Genomic DNA, 15,362 nt, shown 5'->3' with positions numbered 1-15,362 from the left:
TGCTACTTGAATAACTGGAAATTTTAAAAATTACTATCCATAATAGTACAGAAGTGATCCACAATACAGATAATACAGCATCTTCTGGTATTATGTGATACAGGGAGATACTATATTACTATGTTCAAGATCATTTGATTGTAGAATTTAATAGAGCTCTCGCCTCTACAGTGCTAATTTATAGTCATCATCTGTGGAGAAATAGAAAGTCATCACGGACATTAAGTGCAGCATATGGTTCTGTATAATAAAATTCATGTCGTGCTATACCCTTTAGCCTCTACCATATGGTTTTGATTTAATTTGTAGCCATTTGTTAAACCAGATAAGTTTAAAAAAATTTATACAGTGATTTACTATTGGAAGTGCAAGAAAACTATGGTGCTTTCTACACTGTCATTGATCAACTGTTTTTATCAGCTTTGATCAATTGTTTTCCACTCAGTCTTAAATAGATTTTTGGATTTACCTACTAGCTGTTAAAGGGTTCTGTTAAAGGTGATACTGGGGCAAACAGGCATGTAGTTTAACTAGTAAGAGTGAATGTGATATAGGAAATTTTGGATTTGATGATTGTGACAGGATGAAAGGATAACAAACTTAAGGAGTTTAAATTTGGTAGAAAAAATACTTACTATTTTGTAGATAAACTGTATGGCGGTTGTGTGTAAATTCATATATCTATTAATATGTATATGTATTTACTGTCAAAATCAAAGCATCTTTTTCTCCAAGTCTTTGAACGTGATTCAGTTAATAGTTATACATTTTTATACAATCTTAATTTGACTGCATGGGTCCAAGTGAATCACTCAGTTCTGCAACACAAGCAGTGATATTTGAATATTTTTTTTTTAAGTTTCAGAAACAAACCCACAATATTGTAGAAGTAAAAGGTCAAGTTATGGGAGTTCACTGGTCCAGCTGAATTTCTGTATTTATGAAATACAGGACATGTAGTTTATTTTTTTCCTCCTATTAACAGGCAGTGCTCTTAGTGATACCTTCCTGGCTCTCTAGAGAGTGTATATATTCCTGACTCTGTCTTCTTAGAAGTTTACTTGTTTTGGTTTTTCTCTTGGTGGAAGATTGAAGTGGAAGATATCGTGGTGTATTGGATTGTACTTGGTGAGAACTTGTAGAGGATGGCTATTAATTTGGAAAAAAGTGCTTTCTGTGAGTATATAGAAGTTGGGATGCCTATTTAAAGTGTATCTGAAGGTATCAATAGGTTGACTTAATGAAGAGACTTTTCTGAAGATCTCATGTGATCATGGTTTCTGATGAGATTCTTTGTTTTCATCTAATTCCTGCTGTACCAGAAATGCTGCACCAGTCAATTTTCTTGTAGCACTAATGCTGAAAAGGTGAAATGAATAAACTTGATGGGAAAACAAAAACTTCAAAGAATAAAGAAATGATGTGTGAATTTTGACAACTGTATCTTAAGTCTCCTTGCTCCCGTAAGCTATGAGGATACGCTGAGCTGTGGATTTACTGATGGCTGGGAAACTATAAGGCCTTTACCCTTTCCAGGGATCTGTTTTTCACAAGACTTGAAGGATTTCATGTCCCTAGAACTTCTGTGCATGTGACAAATTTTGGAATTGACCAGCAAATTCAGCATTTAACAGGGGAGACAGATGGACAGATAGCATGAGGAAGTAGGTGGTGTTTCCTTAAGAAACAGGGCTAAAAAGTGAGCAGCTGATAATAAGTAGGAAAAAAAACCCCTGAAAATGTGGAAGGTACAGCTGCTACAAGTAAGTTGTTACACGTTTTAAGGGAAGATCCTGAGTCTTCACCCTGGTTATGTCATGGGACAATTCAGCAAAAAGCATCTGTAACACTGATAGTCCCTGAATATGTACTGCTCTTCCAAGGTGTAATGAGAGTGTATAGTATACTGTGATCTTGCCAAGAACTTAATTTCAAGGTACTGTACATCAATGCTCATCAGTTTTTCATCGGAGTTTGCAATGAATATAATAGGTCCAACTTACTCTTCTATAAATCAGTACAACAAATCTCCTAAAATACAAAACTTTTGGAGAAAGACTTGCTGAATCCCAAGGTCTATCTTTTCAGTGTGTAATCAGATCATTGTGCCTTGGAAATGCCTTTAATTTCTAGAAGTAGTGCAAGACAGTGAAATAATAATTATTTTTCTGATCTCCAAGCACAGTGTTTTTATTATTCTACCAATGGATCAAAACTATGAATATGTTGAAATGGAAGCTGAACTATTAAATGAATTTTAGCTTTGCTATAACATTAAAGATGTTTAATAACCTGGAAACTAATTTATGAAATAGTAGAGCAAATATCTCTATAACTGCAAGTGGATTCTGAAGGAGTGCTTATATCACTTGATGCCTTCTGTCACTTTAGGTATCTTGCATTTAGTGTATTTTATGTTTTGGGTAAATGTGTATAGAGATGCTTTTAGACTAACAAGTTTGCGTTTATATAAAACTAAAAAAAGGTAGGGGAAAATCTTAATCTGGTGTAAATTTGATATATATTTGTTGCTAGTTGCTGTTATTCAGTTAGATGCAGCTGGACAAGTCTACTTCCACAGATGCCAGTAAAATTCTGCTTGATTATGTTACCTGAAGTCATCCTCACAGGACAGAATCTACTTACTGTAGTGCTTTTTGTTTTTTAGCATTTAATTAAACATTGAAGGTCACTTTCCACTTAAAGCAACAATGTTAATTGGCCACTTTTTCAACTGCATGGCCATCACAAATTTTAAGACTTAAATCCAGTGCTTTGAACAGATGGCCAGAGCACTGAGCTTGAGAGATTGCACTAACTTGGGCAACGATTTCCTGTATGCCTGGGGCCAAATTACATCTTTATATTTTTTTATATGGGTTTATAATGTTTTGCTCTACTTAATGCATCTGAAAGGTGATTTGCCTGCTGAGCACATCCAGGTGTATTAGTTTTGGGTTTTTAAGATAGATCTCCTGGTGGGAATTCAGCAATAAGCATAATCGAAAAGCCTTTCTTCAAATAAATTCCTAAGCACTCTGGAAGCTCTTCTGTTTGATAGACAAGTGGCGCTGGTCAACAAGAATGATACGCTAGTCTCACAGCTCATGTCTGTTTAGCTACACTACCATGTGCATTCTACTTGCTGCACAGCAATATTGGGAACATCTGGAAATAAATTTGTGGATAAAATGAGAATTAGTTCTGTGCCTGATCATTCTCTACATGCAACAAATGACTCTATGGAAATATTCTCTATGAAATGCTAGGCAGGTATTTGATCGGGTGAAGACAGAATTCAAGGAACTAAATGATTTGCACTTGCACTTACTACAAGTAGAAAGAGTGAAAGCTGTATTTGGAACCTTTAAAGAGAATATCAAGGTGTTGTGAATTCTTTCCTATGTCTGTAGATAAATATGCCTAAACATTCAAACAGGTAATTAAAATTAGGGGGTTGAAAGGTGGGTTTGCATGGGGTGTGTGTGGAATGTTTTTCAAGTACATTGGTTATCCATATCTTTGAAGAGATGTGGTTTTTAGCCATATTTGCTTCCTTTGCTACATTGAACAATAAAATAGTCCCTACAGTATAATGGCATGCTTCAGTTTTAACTTCACTACTTTTGATATTAGTTACAGTAATATTTTTATTCTCAACATTTCAACAAAGAAAAAAATATGGATGTAAAGAAAGGTCTTCAAAACTAATGAGCTGAGCTTTCTTTATGTAGTATATCTATTCATACTACACAGTTAATTTTATCTGTATTTTGTATGCTCCAATGGTACTTTAATATTGTATGATAGTGAAGTATTACATGTGAGACTATTTGCAATGACAGTGTAAGAGCTCTGCAGGGACCAAATTAGGGCCTTGGTGTGGTTTTTTTGGTTGTGGTTTTTTTTGTTTTGGTTTCGGGGGGGGTTTGGTTTGGTTTTTTTTTTGTTTTGTTTTGTTTTTTTACAAATTCTGTGGAATTTTAGGATTTTTTCAGTGATTATTTTTGGAGCTATGACTGAAGTGAAAGTGTCTGGCTTTATTTCTAAGATTTAAGCAGTAGCTACTAAATGTGTGTGTACTTTATTAACAACACCTATTGAAATTTCCCCAAGCAGTTGTGCCTCAGCTGAATATCAGATGTAGCAAACCACAGAAATGAAAAAGGGTTTTTTTAACTACTTTTATTGCTTTTGAATAAAAGGGGGAAATAGCAGAGGTTATATTTCATTTGTTAATCATTAAGAATTAAATTGAGTTGAGTAAAACCATTTTTAATCCTTTGCTCTGGTCCTTTATTCTGCAATAGCTGCAGTAATTTGAAGTAAATTGTCCATTAAAGCACTCTTCTGGCTTTTGACAAATTGCATCAAACTGCCTCCTCCAGGGAAACACAGCCTTGAGTAGCTGTCGAAGTTTGTTGTTTGTCAGATGCATAAGTTGCCTGAATTCAAAGATTCACATGCACACAGTGCAGCAGAAATAAGTAAAGGGAAGGTATGTTCTTGTTTGTTTGGTGCAATGGCACAAATTGCTTTTTCACCCGTGTTGGTTTCAAACGCTTCTCAATTTGTAACAATTTGAATAACTATTACAACTATGCACATACACTCAGATGATTATCAATCCCATGCTTGTGTGTCTCACCCATGGGATAGTCCCCCTTATTTCGAACACAAAGGACGTAAAAAGCAGCAGTATTGAGAAGGGAAATTAAATGGCTGAGAAATACAGGGGTAGGATAGAGGCAGTCAGTATTTTAAGCTTACAGTTATCCAAAGTCACTGCCGACTTTAAAGTCTGCATTTTGGAAACAGACCACAGCAAACATGAAAAATTTCAAATTGTTTAAGCCATCAGTTCACTTACAAGTTGACATAGCGTATAAGTTTAGGTTGCAACCTTTATCAGTACATGGAATTTAGTCAGAATGTGCAATTCTTATGGAAATTTCATTGCCCCATCTCATGAGTCTCTCTTCTGTCACATTTATATGCACATTTAATGGATTAGAAGTCTGTGTGTTTTTCCTAAGTATGTTTTTAAGGGAAGTTACATCAGTTCAGCCATTGCTCTTCCTACAGTTTACTCTCAGACATAATTACAACAGGGCATCCTAGCTTTTCAGAACAGTTAAAATGATTATAAATTGCATGAGCTTTGATAGGTAGAAAATGTAGAAGAGGTCATCTGTGATTACAGCTGTGAGGAAAGAATTGAGAGGGTAGAAAAGATAAACTTGCAAATATGGCACAGATAGAGTTTGAGCTGAGAACACACTGCCAAATCCAACAAGTCAAAATGAGTAAAATTCTAGGTTATGAAGGAGAACAGATTCATATCTGTATCTTGGGCAGTTGTCAGTCATTGCCATTAGATGGATATTGGCAGCCACACAAAGCAATGGGTATTCTTTCAATAAAGGTATCATTCTTGTTTTTTTAAATTTTTTTAACAATTATTTGATTTAATTTATTTTTAAAATTTTTAAATCATTTTTTCCTGTGTGGGGAAGAAGGTTGCTCTTCCTTTTTGCAGCTAGTATGCAGGTGACTGCATGGAGCAACAAGAAGCTGTGTGACCCTTTCAGGAGGCAGAGATGCAGACAGACCTTGACGGAATGATATGCCTCAGGGTTTCTAAGTGAAGAAACTCTCCGAGGGCCCTGGGAGCAAGTAACAGAAAGGACAGGTGCAACTCTACTTTCACAAAAAAACTTCTTACAGAATATACCTAGCCCTGAAAAAATGGTCAGACAGTAGAATGCTTTCATATTTATGTTCTCTACAATGCATGCAGAAGAGAAAAAGCCTCACTGGCACAAAACATACTTTACTCAGTGTTTGATCAGGTTGCTAAATTTTAATATCTGCTATATCAGAAAAAATGTGACAACCGGTTAGTCTGATTCTTGCTGGACTTCAGTGAAACACATAAAATCCTTGTTTTATATCCAGTTGGCCTATAATGAAAAAATGTACTCTTGCCCACAGTTTCTGTCCAAAAGTGTAAAGATGATTGTATAATCAGAGTGGTTGTGGTTAGGAGGCACCTCTGGAGATTGTTCAGTCCAACCATCCTGCTTGGAGCAGGTCAACTGGAGCAGGTTGTTTGACCCGGTGTCTAGTTGGGTTTTGAATATCTCCGAGGTTTGGGACTTGATAATCATGTGCTGATGCATAGGGTTGTTCTTTCTCAGGTACAATGCTTTGTATTTCCATATGCAGAAGTTGACAAGGTTCCTGTCTGTCCATTTCTCCAGCCTGTAAAGGTGGTTTTGAAAGCACAACCATCTGATTTATCAACCACTCCTTGTAGTTTGGTATCTCCAAACTGGCTAAGGTGTACTTGATCCCATCACTGAGGTCTTCAGTGAAGATGAACAATATTGGCCCCAGTATTGATCCCTTGGGTCCACCACTAACTGGACTTTGTGCTACTGATAGCAATCCTTTGAACCCAGCAGTTCAGCCAGTTTTCAATCCAGCTAATCTAGTTTAAATGCCATCAATTTGTTTGTGATCTTTATATATTTTACCTTCGCTATTTTAGCAATAGAGATTGTTGTACAAATTCACTGCCAACTTCAGATTGTAGCTGTTGAAATTCATCCCCTACATCTTAGCAAGTAGGGGTAGGTGCCATTGTATAACAGTGTTTCTTCAGCCCCTCTGGAAATGAATTTTAATTTATGCTTTAGGTGACATTTGAGGAGTGTGAACTTTGGCAACTTCTTGAATGTTTTCAAGTAGTTTAAACACATCCATACTGACTTGTGTTTTCAAAAATTACACTTCAAATGTACTAAAATCACAGTCTGAGAAGCAAAAGTTGCGGGCCAATAGTGGTGAAATAATCTTAATAGGCAGGAGTATTTATTTAGCAGCAAAGCTAGGGGCTGAGCAGTTACACTAATTTATAGTGAAAAACTTCAGTTCTTAAAATATCAGATAACATTCAGAAGCTGGCTGTCCTGAAATCTTTTCTCGAATGAAGGAGGGGAAGTATCTAATAGATTCTTTTGTTTGTTTATATAGAGGATCAAGTCTTTAAAATTTAAATTAAAGTCATATGCTATACAGTAAAGTTCTTATTTGTTGAAAAGTGTGAACAAAACTATTTTCTCTCATATTGAATGATTTTAAAATGCAATTGAGAAGAAAACACTTGTAATGGGAAGTTAGGTGGCTGGGAAATAGAGGTACAAATTTTGAAGTCTTGAATTCTTTCAATTTTGGTGGTGTTGCTTTTAATCACTTTTTAAGCATTGGTCAGTAGCTCCATGACCATTCTACACACTGAAATGCATGGTCTTCCCATTTAACATAGCAGCAGAATTTTCTAGGGTGAGGAAATAGAGAAAGCTGGAGTTTTCTGCTGGAGGACTTAAGTTGGGCAGGTGAAAGCTATTGAAAAGAATGGGTTGCTCATGTCTGAGGTTGGAACTGAAAATGGTTTGAGAAACCTTGATGATGCAGTGGATTATAACTACTTTCATGAAGGAGCAAAGGTAGGAAAGACCCTAAACCAAGGAAGATTATGCGCAGGAAGGAAGGGGATAAACGACGGAAGTTAAATAGCTCCTTTAGTATTGGTTGTATTCTAGATTTTTGTCATGTTACCAGTAGCACAAGTCAATTTCATAGTTTGCTTACTCAAACTGTTTGAAAGCCAGTCGCACTGTGGGTTAGTGATACAGTTGATACAAGTTCTCCTTGGAAGGAGTATTGCTCTTAAGTGAATGTTGTTGCCTACCTATAACTCAATTTTACATTTTTTTGCTAGTAGTAAAGAGCAAAAGTGATGAACAGAAGGCTGGTGATGTATTTTCAAGACATTAAAATGCTCAGTCTGACACAGACTAGCATTAATTTGGTATCTGTCCTTTTACTTTGGACTGATGCTTTTGGGTTTTGTTTTTATTCCCCTTTGATCCAGCTTACAGATACAATCTTTGCTAGTAAACTCTCTTCCATGTCTGTTAGACTACATGTCAAGTGATTTCAGAAGTACAGTGCTGTTTTTCAGTTTCCTCACTTAAAAGTTAAGATTATTCTAATAGAAATATTCTATTCCTGAGGGCCTTGAGTCAAGGGTTTTTTGCAAAACTCTTCTCTTTAGGAAGCATTGATAATGGAAGTACGTAATACTAACCAGATATTATTTCCTATGGGCCCCATAGTATCTTTGTAACCCTCAATTGTATGATTGGCTTAAAAGCTACTTCACTCTTTTTCAAGTCAGGAGTCATATCTTTGGATGCTTACAGTCCTGCCTTGGGAGTTATTGTGCATGGTAAATCTATGCATTATACCTGTGTGAGGAAGACAACTCCTTCTTGAAAGTCTACCATAGCAAAGCTTTAGTATTGTAGGGTCTGCAGTGTTTAAGAACACAAGGAAACCTTATGGTTTTCTGGAAGAAACAGCTTATCAGCAATCTACATTTTTAAGAAAGTGAGGTAAATATGAAGGTCAGTTTTTGTAATAGTTCAAATGACAACAATGAACCAGATAACAGATCCTCTTTCTCATATGCATGAATACATTCTTACACTGACTTGAATTCAAATCATATTCTGATTTGGGCAAAGACAGACATGGCATAGACAGGTAAGTAGCAGCTGGAATATTGGAGACAACAGAGAACACATGCAGTAGGTTTACTGTTTCTCCAACTAGAGGTTTTTATTAAATCAGTTATTAAATATCTGCTTTTCCATTTAAAAAATGTTATCAGTCCAGTGTGTACTTAAATTTGGTATCTAACTGTGCTATAATGATAAATTTATATGAAAACTTTGGAAATGAAGGTTCAAAACTGATAAAATAAACTACTTCTAATTCTGCTTATGTAACCATCACCTAATGATGATCTTAACTTCCGTAGATGGGATCATAAGCCTTATTTGTTGCCATTTGTTTACTTAAACAGATCTTTGTCTCTTTTTGTACATAACATTAGGGCAGAGGAACACTCAGATTAAAGACACTGAATTTGAAATGAGTCAGTGAAGTTCTGCATTGCTGAACATAGTGGTATGCTTATTATTCATAAAATGTAAGATCAAGGCAGACATGAATATCTTAAGTGTCTGAGTTATTTGTGCAGTAACTAGAATGGCATTTAGTGAAGTGCCACCATCGCAGTTCTGAGAAATTCTGTGCTCTGGTAATAAGCCATTTATTTGATGGTGTCTTAATACATGAGTTAAACCCAAATTATTTAATAAAAAACTGATTAATTTTTACTTGTAAGAAGCTGAAAACAATCTACCATTAATATACCTAGGACAACACACTTTAATGCTGCTTTTTCATGGTACGGTCATAGTTAGTTGTGAACCAGGTAGAGAATGTACAGTAACCTCCCTTTTTTTGGCATAAGAATGCTAAGTTTAGGTTTATTGACATATTCTGTGACAACATCAAGAAAATGGTTTTAAAAAGAGCAATTACTGCCAAGTTCAAGGTGAATATTCAGGAAGTCCTATGCTCCTTTTTTGATACTGCCTCTAGTAGACACCATGCTCAAAACTGATTCACTTCTTTTCATCTTCAGTTTGGGTATCTTTCAATTCCCCAAACTTTCAGGAGGCTAAAATATATTTTGTGATTATAGTTACTTAGTGTAAGTTGCAAAATATATAAGAAGCTGGATATTTTGGCCACTGGGTATGAAATTGAAAACGTAGGGCATCTGCCTTCCCCTTTTTTTTACTTTCCTTAAAGCTTTTGCAGGATGTTAGTCTCAGTGTAGGAAGGTTGCAGCTGACCTGAACTATCATGAACACAGGCCAAGAGCTTCAGTTTCTTAATTGACTGTTAACATCAAAACAGTGTTGCAACTGAGCAAATCTATTGTGTATCTATATGAATAACAAAATATACATGTATTTTATTAGAGAATCAGATTACTGTAAAGAGTGCTTAGAAGACTAACAAGTTACTAGTTTTCAACTTTAAAACAAAACTTTTACTAGATTCATTCATTCATTGATATCCTATATGAGCTATGAGTATACAATACCATGGAGCTGAGGTCATAAAGTCAGCACTGATGCCTTTGGTCCTCAATGGTTCTTAGTCTCTGAGGTCAAGGCAATGAGACTTGAGAGCACTTTTACGAGAGAACTTAGAGATGGAGACAGAACAGGCTTGGTTTCAACTTTGTGCATGAAGATTGTGTGTTATTTGCCCCTCTCCCAGAAGTGCGGGGGTTCAGCTGCTTCTGCTGATGCTTATCAGGAAAATAAACATGATGCAGAGCAAGGTAGCTTCTTTCACAGTGCTTGATGCAGTCTGAAATACTTCCGAAAGATGTTTCCTAAACTAAGAGTTAAAACAGTTTTAGTCAAATTAACAATCATTAGTGTTGATAGCTATATTGCCACACAATACATGTGGTTCTGCCATGCAGGCCAGGGGTTTTCCAACCTGTGCTGCGTATCAGTGCTGTAGGCAGCTGTGCTAAGTTTGATATAAGTATTATCTAGCAGTAAATGTATTCTGAATTCCTGAATAGGAATCTCCTTATTTTATGTTACTTGATTCCAGTATTTGCAGATACTAGTATTGAATCTTGGGAAAAAAAAAAAAAAACTAAACCCAAACAAACAAACAAAAAATCCCAACCCAAAACCAACCGACCAAAAACCCCCAAAACTTTCAATTGAGAGAAGTTATTTTAAACCTTCAAGTGAGGTATGACAACTCTTCTACTAATTCATCTTCATTACGTAGTATTTCACAAATAGGTGATTTAAAATGAATTATTTAGCTGGTGCTCCAATCTCCCTTTTTTTGACTGAGTTTAGAATATTCAAGCATTTAATTTTTTATTCACTAGAACTAACTAAAACAGAAATTGTGCACATCGCTCCCTTACAAGAAATGGATTTTAAGAGTTGGCAGTGGATGACACAGGAGCTGTGGAACTGAATGTTATCATCATGTGTTAATGCTTTTAACTTGGGTAACTGCAGATGCAAGTCAATGCTTTTTCTAGTTTGTAAAGGCTAGTACGTTGAAAAGGCCTACTGGGCTTTCAGTAAAGGAAAAGTTATACTTACAAAATTGCTGATCGATTAAAGCCTCAAAGGTCTCATGGCTATTTACATGTAGATATGAAAAAAATTTACTTTGATAACAAAAATGATAATGCTAATCAACAATAACCTATAAATACAGGAAACAATCAGCCCTTTTCATACAACTGGAAAGAAGTCAGAATTGGGCAGTTCCCAACTCAGTTGAATAAGTGACTCTCGCATATCATTCTGTCAACTCACTTGAAAAGGCATTTGGTAGCTTGCAGGGAAGATAAGACTTGAGGATCTCATAAGGAGCTTATAGGAAATTCATGTCTACTGTTTATAGCAACTATAATCTGTGTGCATTTGTAGCCTGTTGTACTTATTAATGTGGGTGGACGATGCCCTGCAGTTATTCCCTAGCGCATTCCTCTGCTGAGACTAAAGCTTAAAAAGAATACTCCAGCAGTTTTGTGGTCCCCTGCCAGCTCATTAATTTAAGGAGTGCACTTCCTGAGGTCACTGTAGGCAAGAGGAGTTTCTTATCACTACCAAAACTAACCAAATAGCCATCTACTTATTGGTCTGTCTGTGTCTTTGACAGTTCAGTTTTTAAACTGCAGGCACTTGCTCAGCTTATGTTCAAGATGATCTTCAAGAGAATGAGGTAATCATGTTGAGATAACTTAATCATATTGGTGATGGCAGATAAAGACTTTGCAATCTAGTTCTTCCAGTTTGAGAACAGATAAAAGCTTCTTAACAATAAAGAGTAATAAAAAGACTCAGTGTGCTGAAGTGCCTCACTCATATCAACAGCAGCAGATAAATTATTAAACAGTTTACCTTCTGTAATGTCCCTGGAGGGCAGTGTTGGAGCTGTGTTGTACCGTGACTGACAACTTGGAAGGCCTCTTGGTAAAGTGTACAAAGAATATGCTGGATAATGTATGATTTTTGTCTCCTCTAAAAAGAAGCCTAATAAGAGTAATGATTTATTTATTGTAGTGGAAGTGTCGTCATGTCTCTGACCTTGGTGTATTTTGCATTGAACAGAATGATTTTCTGAGAGAGCTGGAGCTGACTGCTTTATGAGAGGTTTGAAATAAACCACTGCCAGTACCATGTCATCCCTTGGTATAGCTACATCTGTGCCCATGTAAAAGCTAGGGAAGAAGGAAAAGTAAGAGGAGTGTTTTTGAAAATATAAAATGCCTATCTTTTTAAGAAAGAGCATAAAGTTGTTAGTAAATTGTTGTTAATTTAGAGCACTTTTACATATGTAATGTATGGTTTTGCTGACATGCCATGTTTTCTGTAGCAAAATAATAATAGTCCTAAATACATATAATGATATAATTACATTTAATATGCAAAAAAACAATATAAAATGTATATTATGGCCCTAGAGTAAAAGACAAGGATGTTATTCAGAAAGGCTGCTAAATAGAGAGATAAGGAAAATTAAATATTTAGATATTAAATATGTAGACGTTGTAAATACATAGCTGTGTTTACTTAAAGGGAAAAAACACACATGAGGAACTGTAAAATTGAGGCGGAGGCAACAGCTAAGACAAAAATCCTTCAAAATTTGGGACTGAATTTAATAAATAGCATAAGTTATGTACACTACACAGAGGAAAACTAGAAGGACATCTATTTTATATGGCTTTCAACTTCATTCATGGTTAAACTTTCTAATTTTATATGTTTCATAAGAGCAGAATGCAGAAAAATAACCTTTGGGATCAGGGTGGACAACAACAGGGAGTATCACACAATACTGATACTTTGTTTTGAAAGAAACACCTGGATTTTCACCATATTCTGCTTAGATCAGTCACAAACAATACTGCTTTGTGTCAGTGTTGATGCAGGCGGCAAAGAATCTGCTTTTGAACCTCCGTACTAACACTAAATGAATTATTTGATTTACTCTTCCCAGCCATCAATGTAAATGTAAACCTTTTTAGTATTTATAAGCCATTTCTGAAGTCTGTGCTATGGAAGATGCTCTAGAAACTTTATTGTCTTATTAATTCATTAAACTACTTGTGGGTGATGGTAAGGATTAACTGAAGGACTAATGTATCCCCCTCATAAGGACACAGCATCTAATAGTTACTTGACTTTTTTTAGAAATCATGAACTGAAATGGAAGAGGGGGGAGAAGAAAAATAATCCCTCCTTAATCCTTTGCAGTCAATAAATACATGTTCCTTTTTCAGCTCTAACTTCTTTCCCTGCCCTGTTATTTGGTTCATTGTTTCAATGTATCATATTTCCTTTTATTTTCTCCTCAATGCAAACTGATATGCTGAAATAATAACTAGCCAAGTAGATTACATAGAAGAAATATTCTCATTGCAAGGTCTTGGTTAACTCCCAACTACAGTTCACCTCATGGAATCATTGCCAATGAAAGAAACTAATTCAGTTCACCTCTAGAAAAGAACATCACATAAAATGCCAGGGGCTTTTCTCAGCACAGAAAGTAAAGCATAAAAAATGGGAAGACAGAACTTATTTGTCTGGGGTATTTAGAATGATGGAAACAGCACAGGCAAAAGAGCTATCAGGTGTGATCCTTTTCCAACTTACTATTCACCTTTTCCTCACACTAATAACATGTAATTTTGATTTTTGTCCACTAGACAGTGTATGGCTTGGTCTTTTGATTAATTGGATACGTGTATGGACTAAAACTAATTATTCTATCTGCCTGCCTTCTGTGCCCTTTCCAGGGTTGAGGTGGGGAATAGTTTATATTGTGTTTTCTGTCAAATTCTCTGTCTCTGCAATATTATCATTTACTGATGGTTTGTTAATAATCCCTGACTGGAAGTATTTGACCACATAAGTGGCCCTATCAAAGATGGCAAAAGTGAATTGAGTCTAGGGCACAAATGACCTGAGTTTCATTTGGATACAGTTGGTGTGAAAATACTTCTCTTGCCCACTAACTTCCCCCTTAAATATTATGTTCAAAACTGTTTATACATACATGGATTTAGTGGGTATGTATCAAAGCACCTTACATCTAAGTGTCATTGTGCTTCAACTCCTATATAAATGTAAATGTATGTTTTAATGTGTAATACATATATAAATATATATTTGTAAAGGTGGGGAGAGGAGCAAGGGAGGAGTAAGTTGTAGGAAAGGCTACTGTACTCCTGGTATTTGTCCTTGCTTTGAGGAGGAAGTCAGGGAATAATGTGTTTAAATAGAATTTGGACACAAAGTATTTTGCAGTTCACATAAGAAAGACCTCAGGGATTGCCTAGCTTTTCACGTTTCCCTGCAGCTGTTTCTAACTTTGGCTTAGCTAAGCTGAATTCAGGATTGGAAAAAAACAACCATCCCCACCCCCCAAAAAAAACCCCAAACAAACCCCATCATCTTTTCCCAGTTGTGAACTAGACTATAAAAGCTTCTTGTAAGAATAGCAGGATTTCATTTGTTGTTATGCTAACACATCAGAATTCATAATCATGTCTGTTGCTGTTAATGTAAAGGGTGCTTCACCTTTACTTCACCTTTAAAGGACGCTCTGGTGTATGTGCAGGTGGGGAAATACCGTGGACATTTCAGAAGAAAGCGTCTCTGAAGACTTAAAACTCCAAGTTTAGAGAATTTTAAGACTCAGTTGCTTGCAGATAAAAAAAAAAAAGCTAAGGGTTTTATTTTAATTCAGTGGAAAAATTCTGAGTTTTGTGGGCTTCGGGACTTGGGAGAGGTACTTAATTCACTTCAATTTTTTTTTAAGTTATGTTAGCTATTTATATAAGGAACTACACTCAAGATGTTAGGAATAAGACAGTTTTTCATTATGTATTGGAAATATTCTTTGAAATATAAATATCTGCCATGAAAATTGTTGCTGAAATCAAGAATGAATAAGCAACCTAATGCATCTGAAATTAATTATTGCCATTTGTGATTATGCAGATTAATAGATATATTTGAGAGCATTATGAGAACATAATGAACCTAAGATCCCAGTAGTAATAAAACAGTATTTCTGTTTAAAGAATAATTTTATAGTTTATAGAGATAGGCTGTTAATTTGAAAGATTGCATTTAGCTGTGTTCATTTCCCTGCTGGCTGAATCCAAACTGTGAGCATTAATTAGTTACCAATGTTTTGGAAGGGGAAAGTAATGTTTAGTTTATTACTAAAAGCTTTTGAATATAGAATGAAATCTTGGAACACCCTGCCAAATTTTCCATCTAATGTTAGATTAGTGCTTCAAAAATCGGACTAGTAAATAAGTCTGAGGAGCTTAGTTAGCTGTCACAGGCTTCAGCTGAGCACCAGCTTTT

The sequence above is a fragment of the Aquila chrysaetos genome, chromosome 6 (assembly GCF_900496995.4).
Source record: "Aquila chrysaetos chrysaetos chromosome 6, bAquChr1.4, whole genome shotgun sequence".
Classification (NCBI taxonomy): Eukaryota; Metazoa; Chordata; class Aves; order Accipitriformes; family Accipitridae; genus Aquila; species Aquila chrysaetos.
Note: the sequence above shows the minus strand (reverse complement) of the source record.